The sequence below is a fragment of the Rosa chinensis genome, chromosome 2 (genome assembly GCF_002994745.2).
Source record: "Rosa chinensis cultivar Old Blush chromosome 2, RchiOBHm-V2, whole genome shotgun sequence".
Lineage (NCBI taxonomy): Eukaryota > Viridiplantae > Streptophyta > Magnoliopsida > Rosales > Rosaceae > Rosa > Rosa chinensis.
The window spans coordinates 533,866-545,825 of record NC_037089.1 but is presented as its reverse complement, the minus strand read 5'-3'; positions in this window follow the sequence as shown (position 1 = coordinate 545,825).

Below are 11,960 nucleotides of genomic sequence, written 5' to 3'. Positions count from 1 at the left end.
CAGTAATTAATTCATTTTCATCCTTCTCTTCGTTATTTATTTTTTCATTTTTCTCACCTACTCTCTCGAAAACTTGAATTTATATCTGATTATTCTGATTTTTTTGCTTATTTGATTGCGATACTTTACTGGTATATTAACTTATGGTTGATTAACGAGCCGAATATGAATGAATAAGGGTACGATATGACGAGGGAAACTGAGAATACTACCAAATATGCCACCTTTGATATGAATCATATCCAAGTATTCAACTAATGAATCATGAATTTCATGCCAATTAATTAAAGTCTCAATGAACAATGCCAACTTTAATACTAGTTGAGCAAGATTCCCATCAACTCATCAACTTCAATTAGCTCTCGAGTGGATAATAACGTCAAATGTGTCTTTTCCACTTATAAATTATATATAGAACCAACATGGCAATTTTTTCCATCAAATGTTGACTAAGAAAATCAACATGGCCCGTCGGATATGCATATGCTTATGCAAATGTTGTGCCATATATGAGCGCTTTCCAGTCCACACACACATATATAATTAAACATAATAACTGACCATTAATTATTTTAATAGTTATTATTTTTTTCTTTGGTCAAAATAATAGTTATCACATATTCCAAAAGGGTCTTTCTAAATGTACACAGCAAAATTCTATGTTGACCTAGCAAATCAATTTTGCATAAAAAGACAATTATATCTTCATACAAAATGACAGTAATAGTCATGATAAATAAACATAATAACAAATTCTTCTGTACCCAACAATTCTTTTAAAGGTCTTCAATGAAAAGAAAGAAAACAAATGATTTCGGCGAAAACCTGAATCCCCCAATTTTAAAGTGAGGCATGTCTCTCTGTGAGGATTTTACAACTTACTAACGGCTTGGGGACGACGGCCACCACCCCGATGTTGTCGGCTTCTGGAAATCACGTGGCATTCTTATGGCAGACACTAGTGGTTCTCCTTGACCAAACGACACTCCCAAATTTGCTGGGTCTAAAATCACGCAGCATTCTTATGTCTAATCATGTTAAGAACCCCAAAAAAAAAAGTTGGAAAGTTGGCCATAAGTGGATCTCTCCAGATTTTTTTTTTTTTTTTTTTTGGTCGAAAGGTAGCATCAATTAACAAGGCTCAAAGCCAAACAAACAGTACAAGGGACACAGCCCAATACAGACGAAGTCTGCAAAGCATGATTCACATGGTCATCTGCCAGAACAAGCAAGACCAGAGAAATCAACATACAAGAAAGAAACAACTGAAAGCAAAAAGGCCAAAGCAGCCCAAAAAACCCAAATCCTAATCAAAGCTTCTTCTTCATCTCCAACTTGCAGCCACCATAGTAGATTCGACTCCGGAGCTCCGACGGAAGTCATGATCAAGGGATGGTAACCAAGGGTGGTCGGCGGAGGTGAGGATACGGACAGAGCCGCCATACATTCTCCAATTGACCGATTACGAGAAGATCTCGCATAAAAGGATAACAACAACCAAACCAAGATAGATCTGAGCAAAGAAACCTGAGATCTGAAGAGGTGGTTGCAGAGGAGTTCGAGCTCTTCCATGGCAGAGCAAGGTAGAGAAGAAGAAGGAGATCTGTTCACGGTTTGGACATCTTGAGGAGCAAAGGCAGAACAAAAACTGAGAATGACCATGAGAACAAATCTGAGCCTATATCTTAGAGATTCAAATCTTAGATCTAAAAACAGATTTGAACAGTAATGACAATCAGATGCAAAAGAAGAGAAAAGCAAGGAAATCAAAACATCACTAGGGTGAGGAATCACCACAGAGGGTGAGGAATCACCACATGGGCAACATTTGATTCAATCATATTCAAGCTTCATATATACTCACCATTTGTAGCTTTAGGTATTATATTGTTATTAATATAATTATTATATACATTCATGTACTATTGTATATCAACAGAGAGTTTTCCAGTTTCTACTCCAAATGGAGATGTGGGTTTTGTTGGGTTTGTGATCTACTTGGTGCAATTAGAACGGGTATTATTGCCTTATTGGAAAAGATTGTGGGTACAATTAGAAAAATTTACTGGATCTACATATATATTTGCTGGGTACATTTAGAAAGACTCATTCTAAAATTGTCAAATTTGGTGAAGCTAATTAGAACCGCTACTAATTAACTTAATTAATTAAGTTAAATAGATTTTATTCTCTCAGGTATTAGCTAGCTAGATATTTCATATTGGCATGCACAGTTGCATAAATAAGTAGTTGTATTAATTGTAGTTGTGCAATTAGTAATTAATAATTACCCCGAGATTTTGAGAGTAGAATGGAGCGATATGATAATATGAGAATATGAGAAGGCGGGTGGTGCATGTGTTTCATGCAGTGCGTGTGAGTTGACGGCGGTTGACGCTGGTTTCAGAAGGACAGCAGCAGCTAGCACCCATCAGATTAGATTGTGGGTGGAGATTGATAAGCAATCAGGAAGAGCCACGTGGGTGAGTTGACACAGAGAGAGAGAGAGAGAGAGAGAGAGAGAGAGCAGCAGCAGCAGTTGCAGAAGAAGAAGAACAGGTAGGGACTTGGACGGCTACAACCTATCTACGAGTCAGACGGAGAGAGAGAGAGTGAAAAAGCCAAAGGAAAAGGAAAGAGACGGTGATCATATCGTCGGAAAGGTGCTTTTCTTGCGTGGAATATGTTGAGTAAGGATTAAAATATCTGTATCTTCATATTTATTAGAATTTTGAATAAGAGAGAGATAGGAAATATTGGGAATATCGGGACAATTTTGCCCTCTCATTCTTTGTCACTTAGAGAGAGAAGTTATCGGAGACATTGCCGGACTCCGGTGATCAGTGGCCGGCCGCGGTCTCTCGTGACGGGACTCCGGCGACGGGTGACCTAAATCCGGTAACCGGTCACCAGAATCTCAAATCCGACTACAGGACTGATGACCGAATTCTGGAGTATGATTTTATTACCCCCCCCCCAAATAATCCAGTAATCATATTATTGCCCCCAATAACAAGTTTATTGGGGATCAATAATTAGTGAAAACTGAAGATGTTTTTTATTTTGAAAATTTTAGGAGGTTTATCCAAATAAATAATCTTATGATTGCCCCCCGGGAAAATCGTCCGTACAGTACCTGACATTTTCCCCATTCTAAACTTTAGTACCTCACGTTCAGAAAATATCAAAACGGTACCTGAGATTCTTACCCCTACCGAAGAATGGTACCTGGAGCCGTTAGCTCTGTTACGAAAGCTGACAGCTGTCATATTTTGATCATTAAATGACCAATTTACCCTTTATTTTTTATTTTCCTTAGTTTTCTTCATATAATTTACAAATAAAAAATAAAAAATTACGGGAATGCCAGACTCGCTTCGCCTTCGGCGCCCCAAGTCGGTGCCGTACCGTCGTAGACCACTTCCTCTTCTTCCTCTACCCCAAGAAGCTCAGTGCCGTAGACCCCTGCCTTCTTTCACTTCCTCTTTTTTTTTTTGTCCATGATCTTTAATGCATAGACAATTCCTGAATCCTTATTCCTTGCTCTCACAACCTTTGAATATGAACCAACGCCATAGATCTTGCCCAGTTCAAAGTCTTGGATGGTGAAATTTCTTGGGAAGCCCTGCAAGCAAAGTTCTTGGCTCTCTGAACGTTACTATTAGCACCACCACCACCATTAGAGGAAGAATTCCCCTGAATCTTTAACAGTTGGCATCAAAATCTTCCTTGGTAACGAAAAGCTCCGATTTCGAAACGAACTCGGAATTCGGACCTGAGAGTCGAACTTTATTAAGAATTCAGAGACCATGAAACTTGTTCTTGACCGAGACTGAGACTGAGACATTCCAAAGCCACAGACACCGCTCCTCAAATGCTATTCTTCTTCTTGGGAGACTGAAGATTAGAAACTTCAACAGTGCCACCATGCGACATGGAGGTTTTGTAGGATGTGATTAGGCCACAGGGCAGCATCAAGATGGCTTTGCTGCCATTATCAAGACTCATCTTGGCAACGCAATCGACACCAATGCCTTTGAATATGAATCCATGGCCACTGAACTCTTGTTCCAGGTAGTCCCCGTTGATGGGTTGTTGAAATGGGATTGAAGTAACAGCTAAAGTCTAAGTGGGAATCCCCTCTTGTTGTAATTAGTAAAAGAGCAAGGCAAGATTTGTATAACAAAAAGGGATTGGATGCCATGGAGGTCATTGCCATGTGCTTTCCGATTCATCACTAATAAAGATAACTTATTGCTTATGAAACAGGTAACAGATGAGGAAATCCTTGATGCGGTCACATCCATAGGACCATATAAAGCTCCTGGACCTGATGGACTACATGCAGCGTTCTATCAAAACTGCTGGACTGAGGTAAAAGACACCATTATTCCCCTAGTTAAAGATTTCTTCGCAAATAACCTTCCTCTAAATCTCCTGAATCATACTAACATTGCACTCATCCCTAAAGTGGGGAACCCCGAAAAAGTCACAGATTTTAGATGTATAAGCCTTTGTAATGTTTCCTATAAGATTATGACAAAAATTTTGATAAAACGGTTAAGGCCTTTGCTAGAGAAATGCATCTCCAATAACCAAGGAGCCTTCGCACTAGGCAGATCAATTCATGATAACATTTTGATTGCTTACAAAATCTTCTTAGATTTCCAAAAAAAGAAGGGCCGAATAGGAGCGTTAGCTGCAAAACTGGATCTGGAAAAGGCCCATGACCTTATTAGCTGGGACTATTTATCCAGTTGCCTTAGGAGGTTTGGCTTCCATAACAATTGGATCAACATGATCATGAATTGTATTACCTCAGCCTCTTTTTCTTTACTAATTAATGGGAAGCCAACAGGTTGTTTTAAGCCAACAAGAGGCATCCGACAAGGAGATCCACTCTCTCCTTATTTGTTTATTTTAGCAATGGAACCCTTAATCTGACATTTGAATCATCTGGCTACGAGCCATAAATCTCAGGTTGGACTACTCTCTTCTCCTCTTGGTTTCAGAATTTCAAATTTAATGTTTGCCAATGACTGTCTAGTGTTTGCCAAAGCCACGAAGAAAGGAGCGAGAAACATCTCAAATGTCATTACCAGGTTCATTGAAGCCTCAGGTCAGAAAATCAATTTTAACAGATCCTCACTTTATTTTTCTAAGAATGTTTAAAATAGATTAAGGAATGAAATAGTTAATATCCTTAACATAAACCAAAAAGTGTTGTAAATGATAATGACTATTCATGCAATAGGTATTGCTTAATGTATGCATTTGACAGACTCGTAATGTATGTGATTGACAGACTCGTAATGTATGCGATTGACATACTTGTAATGTGCGATTGATTAGTATAGCTATTATGTATTGCCTTTTGTATACATGATGTAACCCTATATAAACCTCATGGTGAGATGAATACAAAACATTTTTTCCAATTCTCTACAACACGTTATCAGCACGATACTCTAACCCAAGCCCTAGCCTGAAAAAAACCCCTAACACCCGAAATTTCTTTCACCAAAAACTGCCGCAAGCTCCTAGCCCTTGCTAGCCATACCGTGCACTTCTCCTGCAGCCCTTGAGCACCCGTGTGCCTCCTACTGCCCCTGCAGCATCGTCGCACGCCTGCTGCCCCTGCAATACAGCAGCACGCTCGTTCCTGTGCAGATCAGCCTATTTACACACCTTAAACTTCTTGATTAGGACCTCAGATCAAAATCCTTCCTTCATAAAAGTTGTTCGTCTCTGCCGCTTCTATCTGACCTCCAAATTTTAGCCCTATTAGAGTCGTTTTGAGATTTGTACACCATTTGAAGTGGGAGCTGTTCAGAAGCGAATATGCTCTGAATTTCAATAACTAAGTTTTAAAGATTAAAGTTCCTGCTTTCTTGTCTTTTAAATTCCTTTATTTTCTGCAGGATTTTCAATATAAGAACATGGGTTCGATTATTTAATAAAGCGGAATTGTGGGGATTCACTCTTAACGAACTAAGAGTATTCGTATGAACTAAGAGTGTTCATAATGCTCGGACTAAAAGCGTCCGTAAGCATCAAATTGTGACCATATTAAAACATTATTGTTTGGTCTAATCCAAAAGAGATTCTTGGAAATTGTTTTCTTGGTAGCATAGCTCGGAAATCTTATTATTTTAGTTTTCGTGGAAGTTTAGCTCCGAAACTAATATATCTTCTCTTCTTATTTTCAGGATTTCGAATGAACCTAGATTCGACTTTCCCATGCTTGACTCAACAGGCTCGAATTACCACAGTTGGGTAACCGATGTTGAGAACCACCTCACTTCAAAGGGAATATTACCCATAATCCAGGCACCTAACCCGGATCGTGTGTTCGTGCGAACACCTACAAAACATGCTCAAGTAGTTATCTTGATGCGATTCCATATGGACAAGGCACTCAGATTGGAGTATATGTCGATCAAGGATGCAAGAGAGCTATGGGTAGCGCTAGAAGAGAACTTGGGCAATGCCCAAGATTCCCTCCTCCCTGACTTGAAGGTTCAATGAAACAATCTGCGCTTTGCTGATTTCAAGTCTGTTGCTGAATATAATTCAGAAGCTCTTCGCCTATAGTCCATGTTGAGGTTTTATGGACAACCTGTCATAGAGTAAGAGCTAATTGAGAAAACTCTCTCCACCTTCCCCGTTTCAGGCATTATGGTATCAAATCAATACAGCACTGAAGTCAATGCTGTACGGATCACGAGGTTTCATCAGCTTATCAATCTCATATTTGTAGCTGAGAAACATGATAACATACTCATGAGTAATTATAATTCAAAGCCCATTGGAACTAAGAGCGTTCATGAGGCGAATTATAATGCACCCAAAAGAGGGCGTAAGGAGCGGAACCCTAAGAATAAGGGATATGAGGAACGTATGGGTCCATATAACCGCCCTAACAAGGAAGGAAACCATAGATTTGGTGCGAATACACGTGGTAGCAATGCCACACATGGGAGAGGTGGTCGTGCTGGTGGTGCCATGGCTCGTGGTGGAGGCGCCATGGGTCGTGGTGGTGGCGCTAACCCTCCTAGGGAACGCCCACAACGTGCACCTCAATTAAAGGGAGGCAACCACAATGACATGTGTCATCGATGTGGATCAAGTGAGCATTGGTTCAAGCAATGCAAGGCAAGCGAGCAACTAGCTTCAAGATACAGGGCATACAGGGACCTGAGGGAGCAAGAAGTGTACCTTGCAGAAGAAGACGATGAAGTGCACAAGGATGCCGCAGACTTTGATTAGAATAGTCCTTTTATTTTCCAAGAATTTTTGTAATGGCAATATGCCTTAGTCAGTAAATGACAATTGTATTAAACTCTTTCTTATGTGGTGCACCCAATAAATATGATGTCTAGGAAAGTCATTGAGATTAATGGTACTTAAGAGAGCCTCGCTCCACCAACATCTCTCTCTACTTTCCTGGTCATATTTGATTGGAGTTACCAAACGGATAGAGTGACTACAATGTGTCTTAGTTTAATTTTATGTTGGATTAGACTTTTTGGGACCTTTGATGTAATCATTGGCTATCTTTATTAATAAAGTATTGTATTATTGTTCGATGTCATGGACATGTTTTAATTCCGAACTTTATTATTTTTCAATATGTTTCCTGGAGAGTTGGAATGCCTTGTTGATAGTGGCACCACACATATTATATTGTGACATAGGCAACTATTTCTATGGATGATGCCTAGTCGATCTTATGTGACTACGATGGCTGGACCATCATAATTGATTCATAGTCGAGGACCAGCTCAATTTATGTTGCCAAATGGCACAAGTATTAATGTCACCGAAGCTCTATATGCTCCTAGGGCTGGAAGAACCCTATTGAGTTTTAAAAATATAAGAGCCAATGGTTTTCATGTGGAAACATATTATGAGAATGGAAAAGAGTTCCTTTGCATCACTTCTAATGACTACGGACATAAACGAATATTAGAGAAACTTATGTGTCGCTCTAGTGGGTTGTATGCAACCACTATTCGAATTATTGAATCCAACCATGTCATGAGAGATGACTTATGGGATTCTGACACATATAGGCTTTGGCATGACCGTTTGGGACACCCAAGTCGTGATATGATGATCCGTATATTAAAAACTTCACACGGACATCCATTTTTCAAAATGAAAAGAAGTCATAACCAAAATTCGGTCCAAGGTAGGGCTGGCGCCGCCTACCCCCTGCAGCCCAAAAGTGGTATTGACGCCACCAATATCTCCTTGGTTCCTTTTTCTACTTCTAAAGTCAATTGTGACTTCGTGGCTCAACTAGATACTTCCATGGTTGGTTCTAAAGCCCATCTTTAGTATTGCAAAGCTTGCTCTTTAGCAAAATTAGGATCGAGACCATCCTATGCAAAGGACACTAAAGAAAATATTTCATTCTTACAAAGAATCCAAGGTGATATTTGTGGACCTATTCAACCAACTTGCGGACCATTTAGATATTTTATGGTGTTGGTTGATGCATCGACACGATGGTCACATGTCATGCTATTGTCCACAAGAAATGCTGCATTTGCTAAACTCCTAGCAGAAATCATTAAATTAAGGGCTCACTACCCTGATCATCCCATTAAGTCAATTCGTCTTGACAATGCTGGAGAGTTTACATAAAAAACGTTTGATGACTATTGCATGTCCATTGGGATTGAGGTTGAACACCCTGTTCCTCATGTTCACACCCAAAATGGTCTCGCAGAAGCTGCCATTAAAAGACTTCAAATGGTCTCTAGAGCATTGGTTATGCGCACCAATCTCCCTGTTTCTGCTTGGGGCTATGCAATATTGCATGCAGCTGTGCTAATTCGTTTGAGGCCTACTGCCACTCAACCCTTTTCTGCGTCCCAGATGATTACTGGATATGAGCTTGATGTCTCACACTTACGCATATTTGGGTGTACAGTTTATGTGCCAATTGTGCCGCCACAATGCACCAAAATTGGTCCTCAAAGACGATTAGGCATTTATATTGGATATGACTCTCCAACCATTATCCTCTACTTAGAACCCTTGACAGGCGATTGATTTACAGCTAGATTTGTGGATTGTCACTTTGATGAGACAGTTTTCCAGTCGTTAGGGGGAGATAGGAACAATAATGTTCAACAGGAATGACAGGAATTGTCGTGGTCTGTCCCCACTTTGTCTCATCTTGATCCCCGAACCGCACAGTCCAAAATTGAAGTGCGGAGAATTCTCGATCTTTATAACGTAGCAGACTCTATGCCTGATGCGTTTTCTGATATCGTTAAAGTGACAAGATCACATATACCTGCTACAAACGTGCCTGCAAGGATTGATGTCCCTAAAAATCATGGACATGGCGCCACCCCTAGGAGTATTGGGCATGGCGCCTCCACCACTAATAGTGATGGCAATATGGCTCAGGCCGGGCTCCCAGCAAGGAAATGTGGGAGGCCCAAAGGTTCGATGGATTCTCGCTTGAGAAAGAAAGCGAGTTTGGCACAGAAAGATCCATTAATCATCGACATAAATAACCCGTCTCATGAAGATATTCCGGATTATGGTTATGTCCAAGAGACATCATTGGGGGACGCTCCAAAGTTAGAACCAATTCCAGGGAATAGGGAGATCTCCATGAATTACACTAGTGTACATGAGACGTTGAATCGAGATTCTATTATCCTTGATAATGTGTTTGCATATTCTATTGCTCAAGGAATTATAGAACACGATGATATCGAACCTCGCTCCGTTGAGGAATGTCAACGAAGAGCAGACTGGACTAAATGGAAAGATGTGATCCAGGTTGAATTGGATTCACTAACAAAGAGACAGCCATTTGGGCCTATAACGCTGACACCCCCAAGTATAAAGCTTGTTGGCCATAAATGGGTCTTTGTTAGAAAGCGTAATGAGAAAAATGAGGTTGTTAGATATAAAGCCCGCCTTGTGGCGCAAGGTTTCTCACAACACCCTGGAATCGACTACGAGGAGACATATTCTCCTGTAATAGACGTTATAACGTTCCGCTACCTTGTCAGTTTGGTAGTTTCCAAAAAACTTGACATACAGCTTATGGATGTGGTTACAACATATCTCTATGGGGATCTAGATTCAGAGATATATATGAAGGTTCTAGATGGACTTCAATTACCCAAGTTAAGTGGCTCTAAACCACGGAGCGCGTTTTCAATAAGATTGAGACGCTCACTATATGGATTGAAACAATCCAGACGGATGTGGTATAACCGTCTAAGTGACTACTTGATTGGAAAGGGATATGTCAACAATGAAATATGCCCATGCGTGTTTATAAAGAGGACAGGTTCTGGATTTGCAATTGTAGCATTTTAGGTCGATGACATGAACTTAATTGGAACTCTAGATGAGTTAAAGGAAACTGCTAAGTACTTGAAATCCTAATTTGAGATGAAAGATCTTCGGAAAACACGGTTTTGCCTCGGACTAGAACTCGAGCACTGTAGTGATGGGATTATGATCCATCAGTCAGCATATACTCAAAAATTATTAAGGCGCTTGAATGAAGATAAAGCAAAGCCTGTGAGTACTCCCATGATCGGTCGTAGTCTTGAGCCTGAAAAAGATCCGTTTCGTCCAAGGGATGAGGACGAAGACTTATTAGAGGCTGAAGTGCCTTATCTAAGTGCAATAGGCGCATTATTGTACTTAGCTCAATGCACAAGACCGGATATCTCATTCACAGTGAACTTATTAGCTCGACACAGTTCTGCGCCAACACGCCGCCATTGGATTGGCATAAAGACAATCTTTCGATACTTGAGAGGTAATATTGATATGGGCTTGTTCTATTCCTGCAGAGAGAAGAAATAATGGAAGTGTGGGATCGGACTCCACAAGGCAAAACGCCAACTTCCGTGCTCCTCCTCCCTTCCATCAAAATGACAACGATGTCTTGATGGGTTTTGCTGATACAGGGTATCTCTCTGACCCTCACAAAGGTCACTCCCAAATGGGTTATGTCTTTACCATGGGAAGCACTGTGATATCTTGGAGGTCTACAAAGCAGACCCTTGTTGCTACTTCCTCAAATCATACAGAGATTATCGCTCTACATGAAGTCGTGAGAGAATGCATATGGCTAAGGTCTGTAGTTAGACACATTCGAGGAACTTGTGGTTTGAAGTCTACCACAGATGAACCTACATGCATTTATGAAGATAATGCAGCTTGTATTGAGCAACTGAAGTTAGGTTTCATCAAGAGCGACAACACCAAGCATATATCACCTAAGTTCTTTTACAATCAGCAACAACAAACACTTCTAAATATTGAAGTGAATCAAATCCGTTCCGAGGATAATGTAGCGGACTTGTTTACCAAGTCGTTACCTAAATCCACCTTCGAGAAACATGTGAAGAACATCGGATTAAGAAAGTTATCCGAACTCCCATAATTGTAGAAATTAGGGGGAGACCTTGACATCAGGGGGAGGTATGATGTCTACATGTTCGATCTCGAAGAGTGAAGGATGTGTTGTGCTCTTTTTGCCCTTTGACCAGGGTTCTTTTTGTCCCACAGGGTTTTTGTTACCTGACAAGGTTTTTAGTGAGGCAACGATCAAAGCGTCATCACCGAGTTTGAGCGGTACAAGGGGGAGTGTTGAAGGATGTCGACTACTCCACATTTACGCGCGTTGTGCTCTTTTTTTCCTTCGACCAAGGTTTTTTTTTTCCCACTGGGTTTTTATTACTTGCCAAGGTTTTTGACGAGACAACTTAGAAGCGCATAGCAGAGGCAACACTATTGACATGGAATATCCAAGGGGGAGTGTTGTAAATGATAATGACTATTCATGCAATAGGTATTGCTTAATGTATGCGATTGACAGACTCGTAATGTATGCGATGGACATACTTGTAATGTGTGATTGATTAGTATAGCTATTATGTATTACCTTTTGTATACATGATATAACC